This window comes from Neltuma alba, unplaced genomic scaffold (genome assembly GCF_004799145.2).
Source record: "Neltuma alba isolate B1F8T4 unplaced genomic scaffold, ASM479914v2 tig00013107_pilon, whole genome shotgun sequence".
Lineage (NCBI taxonomy): Eukaryota > Viridiplantae > Streptophyta > Magnoliopsida > Fabales > Fabaceae > Neltuma > Neltuma alba.
This window is the reverse complement of record NW_021637431.1, coordinates 1-14,970: the sequence shown is the minus strand read 5'-3', so window position 1 is coordinate 14,970 and position 14,970 is coordinate 1. Positions and strand designations below refer to the sequence as shown.

At 36.8% G+C, this 14,970-nt stretch overlaps 1 pseudogene; it reads left to right on the top strand.

The window, feature by feature from the left end:
• The first annotated feature begins 8,444 nt into the window (after nucleotides 1–8,444).
• Nucleotides 8,445–14,552, top strand: LOC114734514 (kinesin-like protein KIN-14C; annotated as a pseudogene).
• Nucleotides 14,553–14,970: the final 418 nt, after the last annotated feature.

Below are 14,970 nucleotides of genomic sequence, written 5' to 3'. Positions count from 1 at the left end.
CAATTTGCAGGTACACCAAGGGTGTTCTTGTGTGCTGGTCCTGCATAAAGGATTCCTAGTGCACAGGCGCCCGAATCGATGACGTCATGCCCACGCGGTCACGGCAGACACCTAGTATGAAGCAATGAAAGATTTAGCTATCGCACGATGGGCAGCCCATCAAGTGCGAGTGGGAGATGTTAGATTTTTGGGCTTGGATCCGCCCTTGATGGGCCGGATTATTTGACCGGGTATAAAGAGAATATATCAGTCAAATATCCAAGCGATATCATGATATGTTTGACTTGGTCAAACACCCTGAATCATATCCAATCGGTTACGATATAAATCTAATTAATTTATATTAAATTAATTAATTTATATTGTGTAGATTAAATATATATTAAGTATATATATATTTAGAATTAATTGTGATTGATTCTGGATTTGAATTCAAAATATCATGATATTATGAGATAAGGATATATTATATCTTATCTCAGATTTTATCTGATGGGCTCAGTGGATATTTTTATGCTACCCAAATATCCCTGACAAAAGCTATAAATAGAGGCTTCCCCCCATCAGTTCAAATCACTCCAGTAGTAGAGTTTTTCTACTGTCTCTCTCTCTCTTTTTCTTTCTTGCAAAAGTGGTGCTCTGCTGTGCACTTAAAAGCTTAGACTTTCATAGTCTAGCTTAAGCGTGAGCTAAGAAGATCCAACCGACCCGATCCGAGATCCGACTCGGTATGTTTTCGATCCATTCTCCAATTTTTCTTACATAATAGGTATAGAAAATACTTATCTAGACTAGTTGTTACTAGCTTAATGCAACTGATCTAGAAATGAAGTGCTTGACTCTTTATACTGATCATGTCTAAAAGTTGCCTTTTAACCTGTTTAAAAAGTGATTTATGTAGTAGTATATCTTTTTCATAGAGTAAAATTTGTTTCAAGACACTGAATAACATGTTATGCCAACAAGAATTGATTTATTTGGTAAAGAATCAGTTTATGACCTACAAGATTGTAAGTTTGAATCCCACTAATAACATGGAGATTTTATTTGTTGGTGATATGTAGTACCTCTACAAACACCTTTTTTTTTTGGGATACAAGGGAGGCCTTAAAGCCCAAAATAAAACTAAGAGAGATGGGGATCAAGTCCCAAACAATCATTGTGGCACAGGCTCCTTATATCAGTAGGAGGAGTCTCAAGAAGCATTGACTTGGTAAGTCCTCGCTTTGCTAGTTGGTCCGTAACTTTGTTATGAATGCTAGCCACGTGTTTAAGCTCAAATTCCCAATCATACTGCATCATAGCTTTTATCTGCATGTGAACTAGAGACGTAAACTCATTCTTGCCTTTAAGAAACATCTCAAGAAGCGTTTTAGAATCCGACTCCAAGATGAATTTCCTAAAGTCGAATTCCTAAGCCAGCTTAATGCCCTTTAAGATACTCCATTCTTTTGCCTCTAGAGTGGAACAATTACCAATCACTTCAATAAATCCTACTATCCAGTGACCATTATGATCTTTGATTAAGCCACCACAGCTAGCCTTCCCATATTTGGTAATAGCTGCATCCACATTTACTTTAACCCGGTTAAGAGGCGGTGGGTTCCAATTCAAAAAGTAGAGGGTGCATTCTGGGTTAATGTGGGAGCAGGAACATTCAGTTGCACAAAATGTTTCCAGATTTTACAAATAACAGCAGTAGGGTTAGAAGGTTTGTCAAAGTCATCTTCAAATATTGCTTTATTCCTCCAATTCCACAGAGTCCAAACAGCTACTCCCCATATAAGATTCCAATCATCATTAAGATTCAGTCCCACATCTTGTGATAGATTCAAACCTATCTAGTCTCACAGTGAAGAGGAGAATTTATAAGACTCATCCAAAGCTTCCTAACATAAGAACAATCATGAAGGATATGTAGCTCATCCTCTATACCAGCATTACAGCAGGAACATATCGGTGAAGAAGAAGACCATTTGCTTCTCCACGCATTGTTGGCAGTCTTTTATGGAAAACAATCCATAGAAACACTCTGATCCATTCTGCCCCTCTCCATTTCCAGATCTTCTTGTAGACTGTATTATAAAACTTAGGGGGGTTTCTTTCAATCATGAAATAGGCACTCTTAACAGAAAAGCCTCCATGTGAAGTGTTCTTCCCCACTAAAATGTCATTCCCAGCACTTTGTATGGTGGAAGCTTAGTAATTTATCTTTAAGTTACGTCACCATTAACAACTAAAGCTAGTCGGTTGAGATCCCAGGAACCATTAGTAACCCAATCTATTACCAAGTGTCATTAAAGAAATTGACCACTTCACCATTTCTCACGTGCCATCTACTACCTTGGTCAACTAGATCTTTCTATTGGCTAGATGAATTTCCACAATATCGAATCCCCTTGCTAGTCATTTAGGAGATTATCATCGTTCCTTCTCATATATTTATGATGCAGGACCTGGGCCCACAGAGCATTAGTACCTACTACTAGCTTCCAGGCTAATTTTGCTCCAAAGGCCTTATTAACTGAAGAGACCTGTTTCAGTCCTAAGCCCCCATAAGCTTTAGGAAGGGTAATTCTTCCCTAACCAAATGGGTGAAACCCCTGCTGCAACTGTGCGCTTCCCCAGATGAAATTTCTTTGTATCCTTTCAATCTCATTGCAAACACTCATCAGAAGCTTCGCTACCTGCATAGGATATAGCACCACTATGCTTAGCATAGACTTAGCTAGAGTAATTCTTCCGGCTCTTGAGAGACAATTTGCCTTCCACGCATCAAGTTTTGATTTAACCCTTTCCACTATATAGTGAAATTTATCTGTAGGTCTCTTATTTCTATATAAAGGAAACCCTAAGTACCTCCCAACGTCCTCCATAATTTTCATTCCTATGATGGCGCTAATTCTTCTTTGGAGAGCCAAAGGAACTTTAGGAGAAAATAAAATGGAGGATTTCTCTACACTTACTTCCTCCCTTGAAGCCTCACAGAATTGATCAAGACACTTCACCATGCAACGAGCTTGTTTTTCTGAAGCTTTGCCAAAAAGTAATATGTCATCGGCAAAGAGTAGGTGTGAAATTGATGGCCTATCCTTTGTCACTCTAATTGGTTCCCAGTCTCTAGTATTAGCAGCGTCAATGATAAGATGGGATAATTTATCCATGCACAAGACAAACAAGTAGGGAGAAATTGAATCCCCTTGTCGAAGACCCTTTTTTGGAGCAAAGTAATCTGTGGGTTGCCTGTTCCGAAGAACATTATAGGTAGGAGTAGAAACACAATGCATAACAAGGTTGATGAAATTAGTATCCATTCCTACCTCTATCAACACTTTTTGCAGAAAACTCCACTTGATTTTGTCATAAGCTTTATGGAGATCAATTTTTAGAGTCATGAATCCTTTTCTACCCCTTGCTTTCCTTATGGTGTGCATAATCTCTTGCCCAATGATGATGTTGTCTTAAATGTTACGCCTAGGAATGAAGCTAGCTTGAAACGGAAAAATGATGTCATTCATAAAACTCTTCATCCTTTGAGCAATAATTTTAGAAACACATTTGTAATGAACAGAATAGAGGGAGATTGGCCTAAAATGTTCCACCCACTGAGGATCATTCCTCTTTGGAATAAGGGCAACTAGAGTTCTATTTGCCTCTTTAATTGATATAGTACCCTCAAACACAAACCTCACAAAACAACATAAACTGAGACTCACTGTCTTCCAATTCGTTTGAAAGAATATAGGAGCAAATCCATCATACCCAGGCGATTTATATGGCCCCATAACAAAAACAGCTTCATGAATCTCCAAGTCTGTAGGAATAGATCCTAGCTGTGAGAGATAAATTTGATCAATGGAAGGAAAGAAGAAATAGTTTGAAGCTCCGTTTTTGGGGATGAATTGGAGAAAAATAGTTCCTTGAAATAATCAGTCACTGAATTTTTTAACCCAGACTCCTCATCAATCCGATCACCATTAGCATTTTGCAGAGTGGTGATAAGATTCTGGCATCTTCTCATAGAAGCTTTCAGATGGTAATATCTGGTATTTCTATCTCCCTTGGAAATCCACTTAGCCCTTGATTTTTGAAACCATTTAACCTCCTCAAGCTTAAGTGCTTCGTCAAGTTCCTTTTGAAGTTCTAGCTCTAATTGATGCAGGAAAGGAGAGACGAGATAAGAGCCAGACTTTTGGATTCCATTGAGCCTTGCTAGAATTCTATTCTTCCTTTTTTCTACCAAGCCAAATACGTCTCTATTCCAAGAAGGAATAGCTGCTTTCAAGCTCTCAAGATTCCTTCCCAAACTTATCCGACCAATTATCTTTTAGAAAGGAAAGAAACCTCTCATGATATAGCCATATTGCCTCAAATTTGAAAGGTCTACTGGAACTTCTATGTGAAACATCATTCCAGTGACAGACCAGAATGGGAATATGATCAGAGAAGGAAGTTCTTAGAAGTACCTTAACAATACATCTCGGAAATAAGTGGAGTAGATGGGAGTTAGCCATAGCCCAATCCAACCTGTCATATAATCTAGAAAATCCAACCAAACGGGGCCTTTTCCAAGTAAATTTAGGGCCAGAGAAACCCAAATCTGTTAATGTGCAATCTTGAATTCTATCCAAAACCACTTCATTGGGACCTCATTACTATGTACTCCCCCCACTCTTTTAGAGGAAGAGAAAATATCATTGAAGTCTCCACAAACTATCCAAGGTTTCGAAATCCCACCTAAAATAACCTTCAACTTCCTCCATAGCTCTTAACGAAGATTAGAGTGAGGAACCACATAAACAACAGTCAGATGAAATGATGCAACATTGACCCTTGAACAATAAAGATGGAAAAATTGTCTATCTTCTTCTAAGATTGTAACTTTAATTTGATCATTTCTCTAGGCCAGAATGATGCCTCCTAATCTTCCAACGCTAGGCACCATTTTAATGTTGTCAAAACTAAAAGAACGAAGAGCTTGAAACTTTGTGATGTCATTACATTTGGTTTCTGCCAAAACTAACAAGTTGGGCTTCGGCCCATTTAGTAGAGCTTTCATGTGATAAAAGAGGCCTCTTCCACAGCTGCCTCTTGTATTCCAATGCATAATTTTATCCATAAAACTTTGCAAGAAAGATAAGTGGCCCATTAATTTTCTCGAGACATTTGAGTCTCTGGAATCACTTTGTCATTACTTTGGGCTTGAGTTGGAGCGGGGGTCAGGATTGGGCTTAACAACCACATGGGCCCATTTTTGTCAACCCCTCCTCCTTCATCCATAGTATCTTCAGGATCGACATGGTAATTACGATAAGAGACATCCTCTGACACACCATGCTTTTTGTGCCGCCACTCCTTCCTCTTGTATAGCATCTTCACCACACATCATCTCTTCGTTATTGCTCATATCATTTCCTTCCCCCATAGTAATCAATAGCATATCTCCTCCTTGTCTCTTCTCATTTTGTAACGACTCTCTTACCCTTTTCTCCTTTCAGTACTCCTTTTTTTGAAGCGCGATCGCATTGTGCGCGCACTCCTCCTACACCTGTTGTATTCCCTGCTCTCTCTCTACTGCCACCTGTTGTATTCCCTGCTCTCTCTCTACTGCCACCTGTCCCTTACTCGACTGCACCAGCCCATTATCCTTCTTTTTTGCTTTCTGTGACTTGCTTCTCCCTTTCCTAAGATGATTAGGAATGGGTATTATCATTTCCTATCTAGCTGGCTCTTCATTAATCTTATTTTCCTCCTCATTAACCACGTCATTAAGTCCTTCCACATCAATGAGAACATTAAATCTAGAACCCTTCCTCACCGGCCATGAAGTCTCCCCTTGTTTCTCCTTTGTTTTCCGTTGACGGCGCACTTTTTGCACCACCCTCCATTGCTCATTCACTTCACCCATAATAGAGTCTGGCAGCCCCTATTCTGCCCTATTCACTTCGCCTTCAATTGGCCAATTTACTGTTTCATGAACCCTAGCTTTCTGGGGACAAGTTTCCTGCCTATGCCCATAGACTCCACAATTAGTGCATAACATATGCAATCCCTCGTATTCCAAGTAATAATCCTCACCATCCAGTTTGAAGCCTGACATAAGTTATTTCCTGAGCTCTATCAAGACACATATTCGAGCAAAATGACCCCTCAGTTGATGTGAAGTATTCATATCAACTTTGATAGTCTTCTCTATACGATTTCCTATCACCGTAAGCGCCTCCTCATCATAATATTCCAGAGTAACTCTTGGCACTCTAACCCAGACTGCTACTTTATCAATGTTCACTCTGTTTGGTTGAAATTTTGGAATCTAAGGTTGGACTGTTAAATAATGATCATAGATCATCCAAGGGCCACCAGTGAGAGCATAAAAATAATCTTCTTTATTAGAAAGCTTGACTACAAAGTACCCCATAGCCAATATTAATCAAGTTGGTAATGCCGCGTCTAGCCCACTTACTCTGAAGTCTTGCTTCCAACGCTTTGTAACCAATAGACTGGGCGAGAGTTTTCACAATAACTACCTTATTCCAAGCTTGGTAGAGCTTCTTTTTCATTTTGTTGGACAACATAAATGTAGGAAACTTCCTCCTAGGATCCTCAGAAATAGAGAAGTCTGGTTCCACTGTGTCCTGGTTCTGCATTTCCTAGGAACTAATAGACTTGGAATCCTCCTGATTGTCATCTTCTACATTTTCAATATCATAATCTGATAGGTCCTCCTGACTCGAGACACCCTTCAACTTATTAGCAAAGGAAGTTCCTTGTTTTACATTACTTGCCGCAGCAGGTTTAGACCCTAACTTTAGCCAATAGCCTTCTAGCAAGTTCTCCGTAGCACTGCTAGTCTCACCCTTTTTAATCTTTTTGGAGCTTCTCGCTAATAATCTCTTACTTTGCTTGAGGAGCCAGCTCGAGAAGTTGTCTTACTAGAGAGCACGAGAGCCATTGCGCTTCCTAACTCAATGGCATCCAAGTTAAACACTTTTTAAACTGCATGCCTTGTCTCTAATAAATCATTGAGATCCAACTCAACTAAACTTATTTGTCAGCAAAAAAAGAAAAAGAAAAAAAAAGAAACTAGCCATGCAGAAGACTTGGTACATTGGATGGAGGCTCAACTGAAAGAAAGAAGTTGCAAAGAAACGGTGAGCATGTTAAATGACATAGTTAATGCATTAGGACTTTTCAAGAGTAATGGATTTTGAAACATGCATGGATACCACGTTAATTAAAAGGAAAAGAGTGGCAATGTTTTCAACAAGTTACCAACGCATTAAGTAAGAATCTAGATTGGGCAATATTTTTGATTGCTTTATAACTTTTATATTACCAACGTGTGTTAACTTTCTTTCTTTAAAACTAACAAAAATAAACTAATTTTCACAAAAACAAAACTCATCTCTAAGAATTTTTTCTTTTTTTACAAGAGACCCTACGACTTAAAAGATTTTTTGACCAACAAGGTTTAGTAGAATGGATTAATATTTTATAATGTGGTGAATCAATGTTTAAAATCATGTTAGAAGAAATACCTATATTTAACGTTGAACAGTACATTAAATAATATTATCATCTTGAAATAAAGTAGAGACTACATAATCCTAACAGTTTTTACTTCCAAACGAAAATTTAACTACAATGACCTAAATAAGAAAAAATTGAAATATAAAAATTCAATCCCAATGATTTTTTTTTTTTTGCCATCCAATCCCAATATTTTATTAAACTAAGAACAAAATTAAATTGAAATTATGGTGATGATGTATGTAATTATAACTGACTTTTTTTTTCCGCCAATGTAATTATAACTAACCAGACCAAAAGCTCCCAGCGTATTTTAAATCAAATACATGTATTTACTTTTAAACGGATCGACATATATGCAGAAAAATTTTTCTTATGCATTGACCCAAAAAAAATGCAGCAAGCTCAGATTACCAAATTACTTACTTGTTAAACCAATTTAAATTTACCCGATAAAAATAATTCATTATATATTCACGACATCTGAGAACTAATTTGACCAACTCCAACGTTAAACCAAGCTAATAATGCACAGAGATTTTATTTTGTCAATAAGCACCCCATTATGATTTTGAATTTTGTGGCACTGTACTGTAAATGGAACTTACTTTAATTTAACTTAATATGTAACTCAAATAATAGAGATGACCGTTGCTTTCAAATTTGAACCGGGGCGCTATACTGAACCGCTTTTATTTATTATTTTTTTTAAAATATTCCGGCTCCACTTTCAGTCTCATATCAGAGGCGCATCCAAATTCAAATTTCACGCTCTCCATTCCTCACGGCTGCTCCTTAGCTTCTTTCTCTTGCTCTCTCTTTGTCTGCGTGAACTGTGAAGAACCCTAGAATCCCTCCAAATCAGGCACGATTCGAAGAGATTCTGCGGAAATCGCCATTTTGCGAAGCCAGATATGGCTTCTAGGAACCAGAACAGGCCGCCGCAGAGCCCCTTAAATGTGAGCCTTTCCTTATCATTTATGAATTAATGGGTTTGCTGGGGCGTGAAAGATTTTGTGGAAGAAACATGTGAAATGAAAAAACTTTTTGTCTCGTTTTTCTTGCAATAAAGTTTGGTTATGCTGTCTGATTTTTAAATTGACGGAGGGGTTACGATAAATAGATTGTGCGTTTTCTTCCATCTTAGTTTTACATAAAAATGGAGTATTTCCTTTGAAAATCGAAATTATGCTACCGGATGATTCCCCCTCTGTATGTGTTTCGACTGCAGCAAATATCTTCCAAATCTTGTTTGTTTCTAATGTTACTAGAGAACTTTTTGCACTTTATGTTTTCTGCATTAGAATTAGAATTAGAACAAGAGTAGGAAATGGGGCATAAGTATTTCTTTTATTTATTTTGCGTTGGATTAGAAAAAGGCAGCTGCTGAAGAAAACCCCCTTGACAACGTCGGAGGATTGGAGCAGAAGGATGGAAAGACTGGGAACCACCGGCAGGGGAAGGAGGCCATTTACCTCAGTGAACAAAGGGCCTGAAACTAATACAGCAAATGATGTTGGCGGTGCCGATGGTTCAGAGTGTAGCACTGTCGAGTACACCAAAGAAAACGTGGAGGCCTTATTGAACGAGAAGCCGATAAAGGGAAACCCATATGATAATAAGGTTTCTTTATCTCATGGAATCTTTATCCAGATCGTTCCCCATCTAATCGATGATTTCAATTTTGTTAGCGTTTGGGTCTTCCTTTGTGTTTATTTCATAGTTTTCCCACTTATTTTGCAGAAAAAAATGGAGCATATGGCAGATCTTATTAAGAGGTTTAAGCAGTGTGCAAAGTACTTACAAAAAGAAAAGGAAGATCTTCAGTCTGCAATTGAATCTGCTGAGAAGAAGTGCACTGATACTGGTAAGTTTCTCTCCAACTCGTAATTTAACTGTGTTGGCTAGAATTGAGGTTGTTTCTAGTGTTGAAACCTTTGCTCATATGCTTGCTTACTTTGCTACGATGGAAGGATTCATTTTTCATTTTCTTTTGGATATCAAGCTTTGTGACAAGTAAACTGCCCAGTATATATATATTGTTGCTGCAATTTTTGTCACACATTCTTTTCAATAACCTGAAGTGAAGAGTATTAGAAAAATACGCACTTTTGCCTTGTTTGTTGGGAATTGAGTTGTATGTCGACATTGTTTAAGTCCTGAAAATTTATTTGCTACCTAGACAATGCACTATGTTTTCACAAAAGAAAATTTTCAAAGAATTTCCTGCTTAAGTTTTTTATTGCAACTCATTTTAACATTTCTCTTGATGGAACACTGAAGTAATTATCATACATCCATACTTTCTCAGAGACTCAAATGAAAAATAAGATTGAGGAGTTGAATGAGACAATATCAGATTTGCGACAGACAAATTCTTCTTTGGAAGAGAAAATTGCAAAGGAAGAGTCGTGTAAGATGGTAAGATTGCTAGCCATACAACACCGTGACTGAATGATCCTTAAAGTTTCCTTTTTCCTGATGATCCGTTGTTGTATGATGATCAGGAAGCAATTGAATGTCATAGAAGAGAAAGGAAGCCAGAAGTGCGGCTGAAAAGGTGCAAGATTCCCTTTCAACTGAGCTTGAGAAAGTTCGGCAAGAGAAATAGTTCTTGAGCGGAAGGTACTGCAAAATCATAAATAATTATCTCAGCAAGAAACATTTACCTGTTGAACATTAGATGTTACCATGATTTTATACCCAAAAAATATTCCTGCCCTGGTATATTCTATCATCGACTCTAGCATGATCACGTTACAGCTATATTGCTTCCTTGTTTCTGTCTTCTGAAATTGCTGAGTTTTGCAGGCAAATTCAAACGAGGACTTGTACAAGCGTTCTCAAGAGTATAATATGAGTCTACAACATTATAACAGTCGCCTCCAGTCAGATCTTGAATCAACCAATGAATCACATAAAAGACTGGAAATGGAGAAAGCGACCATTGTTGAAAACCTAAGCAATGTAAGAGGTCACAACAAGGCATTGCAGGATCAGTTGGCATCTGTTAAAGTAAGTCTTTTTACTAGATATGTTTTCTCTTAGGATGCTGAGTGTTTTCTTTGTAATGCTTTGTCAACTAAGAGTTTTAATTTCACAGATTTTTCCCATTTTATGTGGAAAATAAGGTAACAGTGATATGCGCTGTGGAGACATTGGAATTTTTAGTCTTGGGTGTGATAGAGTGCAGTACCACTAGAGCTTTGCATTGTTAGCTAGCCTTGCAGTCCTTTTGTTGATTATTGGCAACATCCTTTGTGCAAGGCACTTGATTTCCACCTTATTTATTAACAAGTTTACATGCTATTATAGGCGGTTCAGGAGAGTGGAGCTTTGGGGACATAAGCTAGATGCTATTATGCTATTATTATAAATTCCTTATCTTACTCCTCACTGTAAATGTCTTAATATTCTCTTCTGTTGTTTTTCTCCTTTCTCTATCTTTGTTTCTTAGGCTTCAATGGAAGAGGCTACAAAGCAAAAAGGTGCTAGTACAGGAGCTGAATTGTCTTCGTGAAGAATTGAAACAAATTAGAGATGATCGTGACCGGCAATTGGGACAAGTAAAGGCTTTAACTGATGAAGTAGCATACTACAAAGAATTTACAGGGAATTCATGCGCACAATTGGATAACCTGACAATTAAATAAATGCTCTCGAGGTTTGTTTGCTTTGCCTCTACGCTTAAATGCTTTTGACATTATGACCTTTTGCTCTGTATATTTAATGTGCAGTCCCATCCTCGTTAGATTTCAAGATTGTGGGATTTCTTTTACAGGAGACATGTTCTTCTCAAAGAGAGCAAATAAATATACTGCAACAACAGCTTGCTGCTAAAATGGAGAAATTAAAGGCAAGGAAATTAGTTTTTTTTTTTTTTTTCCCCTGAAACAGTTGCTTGACATTGTTATGTCTGATGTCTCCCCAAGTAATGAATGGTTTTAGGCTATTATATGCATGTAGTGCTCATTGTATTTATTACTCTTCTGTCAGATGGCCGACTTATCTGTTTCAGAAACAAGAACAAGTTTTGAGGAGCAGAAAAGACTTATACATGAACTACAAGATCGTCTAGCTGATAAAGAATTCCAAGTGATTGAGGGAGAGAAATTAAGGAAAAATTACACAACACTATCCTTGTAATACTCTTTTTCTCTGATATATAGGAAAAAGTTTCTTTTCTTCTTATTAGTAAATAATAATTTAGTTGCACCCAATATTAGGAGCTTAAAGGGAACATTCGCGTGTTTTGCCGAGTGCGACCTTTGCTACCAGATGATGGTGTTGGGACAGACATGGTTGTTTCTTATCCTACATCAACAGAAGCTCTTGGCCGAGGAATTGAATTGGTACAAAGCGGTATAAGTGCTTACTTTTTAACTCCTTATATGATACTGTTAGTCTTTGAGTTTTATGTAGTGCATAAGCTTTCTTGAACTATAACGTTAGAATTTAAAAAAAAAAAGAAAAAGAAAATTCATTCTTTGATGATCAACAGGGCAAAATATCCTTTTACATTTGATAAGGTCTTCAATCACGAGGCTTCTCAGCAGGATGTTTTCATCGAAATATCGCAATTGGTACAAAGTGCGCTTGATGGCTACAAGGTGATTTTAACTTCTTTTGCTATGGGATTGTATAAATTAGAAGTTTATAACAATTTGGAAATACTCAATTGTAAGATTGATGAATCAAGGTTTCTTTCCATTGGCTCTAAAACAAATGGATCTATAAAGTTTCATTTAATTTATGAATTTGTATTTTAATGGGAAAGTGATTTTAAATTTAGCGCTTTAGAATAGTATGTTTATTTATTTGGCTGCCCGTCTTTCAGCTGACTACTTCATCTTACTTTTGCGTACTATTTGGCCTCATTAGTTCAGAATTAAAAGCTGTAGTTCTAACATCAATTTTCTAAGTTAAATTTTATGACTTAAGACGGACTTTTGCTTGATGTTCAGCTCACTCGGATTTTTCAGAGGCATTATAGCTATAGTTGAGTACTTTTGAAAGATATCTATTCTTGATGTTTATGTGGCCTTGAGCAATGCATTCAAGTTGGATCTGTGGATCTATATACATAATTAGAAATTATTGATTCCTTTAGTATGCTTTTCATTATCTTCTTTCTCTTGCATTCGATGTGTTTCTGTGAACTAGACTAGATGTGATTTGACATAGAGACTTGGGCTTGTTATGTTAGGTATGCATATTTGCATATGGTCAGACAGGTTCTGGCAAGACCTATACAATGATGGGCAGGCCTGATACCCCAGATTTGAAAGGATTGATACCACGTTCTCTAGAACAGATTTTCCAGACTAGTCAAGCCCTCAAAGATCAGGGGTGGAGCTACAAATGCAGGTCAGCATATTTTAATTTTGATTATCATGTGGCTACATCTACAAACTGAAATTGAGACGTGATTTTGTTAAATATTTAGGCTTCAATACTGGAAATATATAATGAGACTATTCGGGATTTGTTGGCATCAAATCGGTCCAGTGGCATTGATCAGACACGAACTGAGAATGGTGTTCCTGGGAAGCAACAATACACTATTAAACATGATGCCAACGGAAACACGCATGTTTCTGACCTCACTATTGTGGACGTTCGTAGTGTAAATGAGATTTCATCTCTTCTTCAACAGGCTGCGCAGTGCAGGTATAATTTGGCGTTAATATACTTTTTAATCCTTGAGTTTGTTCTTACTTTGGTTTTGATCCCTTAGGTTTCAAATTATAAGTTTTGGTCTTTTAAATTTCTTTTTATTTAAAATATTGGTCCCTAATCCCTATAATACAGTAAAAACCTAGACTATTTTGCCTTTTTAGAAACCAAAACCTATGGTGTGAAACTTAAGGGACCAAAATCAAAATGAGAGCAAACTTGAGGGATTAAAGATTATATTAAACCATTTGGCTTATATTGCAGAATACTAGAATTTCCAGGTCCTCCTATTCCTTTTTATCTTTTTTTGCATGTTGAAGTTAAGGTTGTATATAAACTTTATGGATCAATGAACTATTGAAATGCACGTTCTTTTTCCATTTGGACTTCAGATGAAGGTTTTATTTATTAATATATACTCCTCCGGTCCTTAATATAAGACCCATTTAACTAATTTGATTAGATTAAAAAAGTTAGGTAAGTTAGTTAATTATAAAAAATGTGACATGTTTTTCTTAAAATACCATAATTATCTTTCTTAATACCTCATCTTCCTCTTCTACTTAATTATGGTTGAGGGAGTATCTATAGGGGTAATTTAGAAAAATTGATAAATATGAGAAATGGGTCTTATATTTAGGGCCAAAACCAACTCAACAATTGGGTCCTATATTAAGGATCGGAGGAGTATATATTTTTTGAATTATTGAGCTAATATTGAACAATCAAGGTTTTTTTTTACTTGGAAGTTTCTTTTTCAGTAACATAGTTTTTATTGATTAAGATAGACTTTATCCCTTAATATTTAACTATTGTTCTCTGCATTAATGGCATGAGATTCGCCTGTGCTGTTTTAGGTCGGTAGGAAGAACCCAAATGAATGAACAGTCATCAAGAAGCCATTTTGTCTTTACTCTGCGGATATGTGGATTTAATGAGGTATGCACGAACTTTCATAATGTATTGCATTTCGATTTAAATGCTATTGCTCTCTCTCTCTCTCTCTCTCTGTGTGTGTCTAACTGGATGCTTTGATGTCCTCCCTTTGTAGAATACTGAACAACAAGTGCAAGGTGTCTTAAATTTGATTGATTTGGCTGGAAGTGAAAGACTGTCCAGGAGTGGGGCCACTGGGGACCGACTCAAGGAAACCCAGGTTTGTTTTGCTTGCATACCCTGAACTTGAGCTGGCTTATGCTGAATAACACTATCTTCTTAAATGAGTTTGCCATTTTGTTCAGGCTATCAACAAAAGTTTATCATCTTTGAGCGATGTCATATTTGCTTTGGCCAAGAAAGAAGAGCATGTTCCTTTCAGGAATTCAAAATTGACATACCTTCTCCAGGTACGTTAAAATATGAAATTCCAATTTTCTTCTTGCATTGCATTAATTATAATTACACCGTTTTATTCGATGTTTGATATTTAATTAGTTTTCCAATGGGTTGTTTGATCTCTTGTTGATTAATCTAGTTTAATCAAGACATTCACATATTGATTTAGTAGTGACTTGTGTTTGAATGGTTGATTTTGTGGTTTAAACAGAATTAATAAGGTTACTCAACGCCTAAATGAGACAGGCAATTAACTACCACCAGCATATGTATATGCTAAGCTTAAATTTATATTTTCTTTTGGAAAAAAGCATAGCAGGGAGGACAGGAAGGATTTTGTTTTTAATCTAATGATAAATTTGAAGTAAACATTGAGGCAACCAAAAAATAAAAAGGAAGAAGGGGAAAAAAAAAAAGAAAAGGAAACAT